The sequence below is a fragment of the Triticum dicoccoides genome, chromosome 4A (genome assembly GCF_002162155.2).
Source record: "Triticum dicoccoides isolate Atlit2015 ecotype Zavitan chromosome 4A, WEW_v2.0, whole genome shotgun sequence".
In the NCBI taxonomy this organism is placed as follows: domain Eukaryota; kingdom Viridiplantae; phylum Streptophyta; class Magnoliopsida; order Poales; family Poaceae; genus Triticum; species Triticum dicoccoides.
In genome coordinates this window covers 586,479,533-586,486,579 of record NC_041386.1, presented here as the reverse complement: position 1 = coordinate 586,486,579, position 7,047 = coordinate 586,479,533, and positions in this window count along the sequence as shown.

The window sequence follows — 7,047 nt, the reverse complement described above, 5'->3', positions numbered from 1 at the left end:
GCTAAGACTAGAATCAAGGAACTGGAGGAAGAACTCAAGGCTACACATGAAGATTACGAAGAGGAAATTGAAGTATTGGTGGAGAAGAATGATGACATGATCAAGAAGATTGGAATATTTATGGGAGGCTCTACGCCAGTAGAGGAAGACGAAGAACCCAAGGAGATTAGCCCGGAAGACTACATCATCATTGACGGCACCGACTCGGATCCAGATAGTAGCGATGATGACTATGTTGATGAAGCTGGAGCAGATATCATGGAGTCTGCAACCGAAGAATATTTCTAGTAGACCACCTCATCAGTAGTAGTAGTCCACCATGTAAATATAGTAGTCCGAGCACTTTTGCGATAGTTAGATCGATTGTATGCCCTTGTTTGATTGAATGAAGTGAATTGTTTGTTTTGCCTCATGTGCATATGGGTAGTGTTTTCTCTTTAGACCCCCTCTATTCTTACATCTCATCTTTTCTAAACCCTCAGATACCTCCGAGACGTGACCCTGGATTTGCCTTTCCACCAGAGCTCACCCAGTTGATCCAGCAGCAGAACACATTGATGCAGTTGCTAGTCCAAAATTAGAATCAAGGGAACAACAACAACAACCCACCACCACCACCACCTGTTATTCACTTAGCCCGATTTCTTAGGCTGAATCCGCCGGTGTTTTCCATTAGCACCGAGTCGATAGTAGCAGATGATTGGCTCCGCAAGACAGCTAGGGAGTTGACCACAGCAGGATGCACAGATGCGGAGAAGGTGAAGTTTGCCGCACATCAGTTAGAAGGACCCGCAGTGTCATGGTGGGAGAATTTCACAGCCACTTTCCCTGTCGATACTGTCACATGGGACCAGTTTCAGCAGGCTTTTCGTACTGCACATGTTTCAGCAGGAGCTATGGCCATGAAGAAGCGTGAGTTTCGCAACTTGCGCCAAGGAGGACGGACAGTTGGCCAGTATGTGGAGGACTTTAGTAAGTTAGCACGTTATGTGCCAGATGACGTCGCCACGGATGCAGCAAAGCAGGAGAAGTTTCTGGAAGGACTGAATGATGAGTTGAGCATGCAGTTGATGGTAGCAACCTTCAACAACTACCAGGAGTTGGTAGACCGTGCTCTTATGATTGAAGGGAAGCAGCAGCAAATTGAGAATCGCAAGAGGAAGTATGGACAAGGAAAGTACACTTCAGGAGCTCAGCAGAAGCCACGTTTTACCCCTAGACCGGGAGGACATTTTCAGCATACCCATGGAGGAGGTAGCTCGCACAATCACAATGGCACCAAGAATGGTAATGGTAATGGAGGAAGCAACGGCCTGAATCGCACCAACCCATCAACCCCAGCCAAGAAGGACCCGAGCCAAGTCACATGCTTTAAGTGTCAGAAGACCGGACATTATGCCAATGAATGTCCTGAAGGCCAAAATGGCAATGGAAGTTCTGGGAAGAAGCCGAACCCTTTCAACAGGGGACAGGTGAACCACGTTAGCGTGGAGGAGGTTGAAGCTCAGCCCGATGCAGTAATAGGTAAGTTTTTGGTTAAGTCATTTACTGCACTCGTTCTTTTTGATACTGGTGCATCGCATTCATACATCTCAAGGGGATTTGTGGATAAGTATAACCTATCAACCCAAGCCCTTAGGTCACCCATGTTAGTAACCTCGCCTGGAGCAGAGTATGTGGCTAGTCTATGGTGTGATCGGTTACCATTAAAGATTGGTAACTATGTTTTTCCCTCAGACCTAATAGTATTGGAATCCCAAGGATTGGATGTGATATTAGGCATGGATTGGTTATCAAAGTATGAAGGGAATATTGAATGTGCTAGTAAGACAATTATGCTTACCACTCCAGAAGGGAGAAGGATCAAGTATGTATCCCGACATGTGCCAAAGAGGACTCAAGTAAATTGCCTAACATGAGTTGTGCAGGAGGAAGTACCAGTGGTAAGGGATTTCCCTGAAGTATTTCCAGAGGAGTTGCCAGGCATGCCACCGGATAGAGATATTGAGTTTTTGATTGAGCTATTGCCAGGCACAGGGCCAATATCAAAGAGACCATATAGGATGCCAGCAAAGGATTTGGTGGAAATTAAGAAGCAGATTAAGGAGTTACTGGATAAGGGATATATTCGCCCAAGTTCTTCACCTTGGGGATTGACAGTACTTCTAGTGGAGAAGAAGGATGGATCGTTAAGGATGGTTGTTGATTATCGAGGATTGAATGAAGTAACGATCAAGAACAAGTACCCACTACCGATGATCAATGATCTGTTTGATCGATTGCAAGGAGCTAAGGTATTTTCCAAGATCGATCTGCGATCAGGATACCACTAGTTGAAGATTCGAGAATAGGATATTCCGAAGACAGCTTTTACCACCAGGTATGGGATGTACGAGTATACCGTTATGTCATTTGGTCTGACTAACGCACCTGCCTATTTTATGAACATGATGAACAAAGTGTTTATGGAGTTCTTGGATAAGTTCGTCGTAGTGTTCATTGATGATATCCTGGTTTATTCGAAGAATGAAGAGGAACACAAGGAGCATTTGCGTTTGGTACTTGGAAAGCTCAGAGAACATCAATTATATGCCAAGTTCAGCAAATGTGAGTTTTGGTTGAAGGAAGTAGGATTCCTCGGACACATTATATCTAGAGAGGGTATATCAGTTGATCCCACTAAAGTTGATACCGTGACCAAGTGGGAAGCCCCAACAACAGTTGGAGAGATCCGGAGTTTTCTTGGACTCACAGGATACTACCGGAGATTTATCGAGAATTTCTCAAAGATTGCGAAGCCTATGACTGAGTTGTGAAAGAAAGATACCAAGTTCATATGGACGGAGGAATGTGAGGCTAGTTTCCAGGAGTTGAAGAAACGCTTGGTTACCTCACCAGTGTTGATTTTGCCAGACCAGACCAAAGATTATGAGGTGTATTGCGATGCTTCATGTCGAGGACTTGGAGCAGTGCTTATGCAGGAAGGGAGAGTTGTTTCATATGCCTCGAGACAACTGAAACCTCATGAGTTGAATTATGCCACGCATGATTTGGAGTTAGCAGCCATAGTGCATGCTTTGAAAACATGGAGGCATTTCCTCATTGGAAACCATTGTGAGGTGTACACGGATCATAAGAGTTTGAAATACATTTTCACACAGAAGGAGTTGAATCTCAGGCAAAGGAGATGGTTGGAGCTCATCAAGGATTATGATATGAAATTGCATTATCACCCCGGAAGGGCTAATGTAGTAGCTGACGCATTAAGCCGTAAGAGCCATGTCAATACGTTAATGATGGGAGAAATACCCAAGGAGTTAGCAGGAAATCTTCGTGAACTATGTTTGGAAATAGTTCCGAGAGGCTATGTAGCCGCATTGGAGATTCAGTCAACTTTGATGGATAGAATCATGGAAGCTCAGAAGACTGACAAAGAGATTGCCGCTATTAAGGAGAAACTGAGCAAAGGAAAAGCTAAAGGATTTCATGAGGATGAGCACGATACCCTATGGTTTGAAGACCGCGTTTACGTGCCCAATGACCCGGAGATCAGGAAGTTGATACTGCAAGAGGCACACGACTCACCATATTCAATTCACCCAGGAAATACCAAGATGTATTTGGATCTGAAGGATATTTTCTGGTGGACCGGAATGAAGAAGGATATTGCGGAATACGTAGCAGTTTGTGATGTATGTCAGAGAGTAAAGGCAGAGCATCAGAAGCCAGCGGGATTGTTACAACCATTGTCGATACCCGAATGGATGTGGGATAAGCTAGGCATGGATTTTATCACGGGATTACCCAGGACTCGTTCAGGCTATGACTCGATTTGGGTTGTAGTCGATCGATTGACGAAAGTAGCTCATTTCATCCCAGTAAAGACCACTTACACCAGTGCTAAGTTGGCAAAGATATACATGACCAGAATCGTATGTTTGCATGGAGTTCCAAGGAGTATCGTATCAGATAGAGGAACCCAGTTTACCTCAAAGCTCTGGAAGCAGTTGCACGAAACTTTGGGTACCAGGCTAGAATTCAGTACAGCTTTTCATCCACATACAGATGGACAGACCAAGAGAGTCAATCAGATTTTGGAGGATATGCTGAGAGCTTGTGCGCTAGATTATGGATCTAGTTGGGACGATAATTTGCCATATGTAGAGTTCTCTTACAACAACAGTTACCAAACCAGTTTAAAGATGGCTCCTTTCGAAGCTTTGTACGGAAGGAGGTGCAGGACACCGTTGCCGTGGGATGAAGTTGGAGACCGCCAGTTGTTTGGTCCTGACTTGATTAAAGAGTCTGAACAGAAGGTGAAGTTGATTCGTGATAGGCTCAAGATAGCCCAGTCCAGGCAGAAAAGTTATGCAGATTCTAAACGCAAGGAGACAGTTTATGAAGTTGGAGATAGAGCTTATCTTCGAGTATCTCCACTTCGGGGAACAAAGCGTTTTGGAGTTAAAGGGAAGTTAGCACCACGATTTGTAGGACCATATCGAGTTTTGGAGCGTATCGGAGAAGTGGCCTACAAGTTGGAATTGCCCGAAGGATTATCAGGAGTTCATGATGTGTTCCACGTTTCTCAGTTAAAGAAATGCCACGCGGAGATGGCTGACATACCTTTGAGAGACACAATGCCATTGGAAACTATTCAGTTGGATAACGATTTGACGTACGAGGAGAAACCAATTAAGATCCTCGAGTTTGCCAGCCGAGTCACCGGCAGCAAGGTTATCAAGTTTTGCAAAGTTCAGTGGAGCCACCACACAGAGGATGAAGCCACCTGGGAGCGAGAGGAAGATTTGCTCAAGGACCACCCTCACCTATTTTCTACCCAACCCGAATCTCGAGGGCGAGATTCATCTTAAGGGGGGTAGGTTTGTAACATCCCAAATTTTCAATTTCGAATGTTATACATTAGATCATCAATGCATATCATATTTTATTTGCTTTTGGTTGATCCTAGAAATTCTACGCAACTCAATGACCCACGGAGAGAGTTGGGGATTTCGTTATTTTCATATTTGAGTTTTCTCAAATTTTGAGAATAGGATCATTTGACTTTATTTATTTTATCATCAATTATTTCTATTACAAAAATATGAGAGAGGGAATAAAATGATTTTGTCAAAATAAAGAAATATTGAGGATTTAATAATAAAATCAAATACGATTTTATTTCGGAGTTTTTTGGTGCTTTATTTGAATTTAGGAAAAATGTGCGTTTTTCAAATTTGCATTTAGGTCCCAAATAAATGTTCACCTTGTGCGGCTTGATTTTAGAAGCCCGTGAAAATTTATTTCAGAATTTTGGGAGTCCGTTTAGTATTTCTTTTTATTTGTCTTCTGTGCGTAATTTAAAAAGAACAACGAACCGACCTAGGGCCGTGTCCGACTAGGACTCCCGGCCCGTTAGGCTATATATAGCCGAGGGAGGCCCAGCCGAAACCCTAGCCCCGCCCCAAGCCGCCCCAGCCGCCCTAGAGTCACCGCCGCCGCCGGACGCCGCCGCCGCACGCCGCCCAATGTCCGCCGCTGCCTCGAAATCCGCGCCGATTTTTTTATTTTTTTTCGAAAAACCATTCGGTTTTTCCGTCGGTTTTTTTAGATTCGGCTTTTTGTAAATAGATCAGTTTTTCCGGTTTATTTAATTTAGCGAGCGTTCATCATTTTTCTTTTTCTCGGATTAAATCCGCGATTTTTCTGATCGCGATTCCTGATCCGATTTTCGATTTAGTATAACTTTTCGCTCGTTTATCGGAATCAGGCGATTCAAGCGCCTAGAGTTTCATCTCGAAACCCTCTATCCGGTTAACCAACTTAAACCAGTTTTTGCTACTGTAAAATTTGCCCTAGATCCAGATTAGTAGAACGAAGTTGTTTTCTTTCACCGTTTGACTTTCGTTGCTTCGTTCGATTTGATTCTTTTTGCCAACCGAAGTTCTTAAGTTGAACCTTCTGGTTAGATCTCTTATATGAGTTTTACCTGTGCATTAGATGAGTACTTATTGTATGCTTGTTTGTTTGTCTGTGATAGAATACCCAGAGTGCGCCGCCTGTTACTTCGAATCTCTAGGTTTCCCAGATCATCAGCAAGGCAAGTAACACTTTGATCATACCTTTTCTACTACCCAGTTTTATTGCATTAGATCAATCCTCACACATTGCATGGTTAGGATCTAATTAAATTGTGGGATGGGAAGTAGATGAGGTAGTACCTATTACCTGTTTATTATCAAACCTTTGGGAGTTACTTCCGCGTTTGCTTATTATGCCATGCTATGCTAGTAGACATGCATTGGGTGAGTGATATCCATGACAAATGTGAGTTTTGTTAATTAATGGTTTATCTAAGGTGGCAACTTAAACACACATCTGGGTGGATTGAGGCACCTGGGTATTCCAGGACTTGCCTGTTTTCTTTTGGACCGCCACCCAGGCTCAAAGGGATCATGAGACTATTCATACTAGAAACTTCCATGTGCAGCCACAAGCTATTATGGGCTCTAGCATAGTTAACTAAGTCGTGCGAACTCTTACAATGGTAGAATAGCAGATGTAGGGGATGTAGGTGGTACGGTCTAGCCGATCGTAAGGTGCTAGCGCTTCTGAAAGACTATGTCTCGGTCATCCGTCTTCTCAAACACCTTGTAGTGCGAGAAACCCAACGGAGGCGATCGAGTCTTGTGGGGAAAAGTGTGCAAACCTCTGCAGAGTGTAATAAACTAATCATGGTTAGTCGTGTCCCTGGTTATGGACATCTTGAGTATCTAGTACCTGGATTATCATGTGAATCTGAACATGTTACTCTAAATTAATTTTGTTGGGTTTTGTTTAATGATGATGGTTAATTGGGATTGAGAATGCTATCAACCATTCTCAATGTTTAACAACTACCATGATAGTTAAATAAATTTATTCCTTTGAAGTAGGGAAAAATTGGCTTTACGCAAAACTGTAACCATAGAGCTTTCCACCAGCCAAATATGCATATAATATAGCTGTTTCATTCCATTACTCTCTATGTGTTACATTGCCAGCATA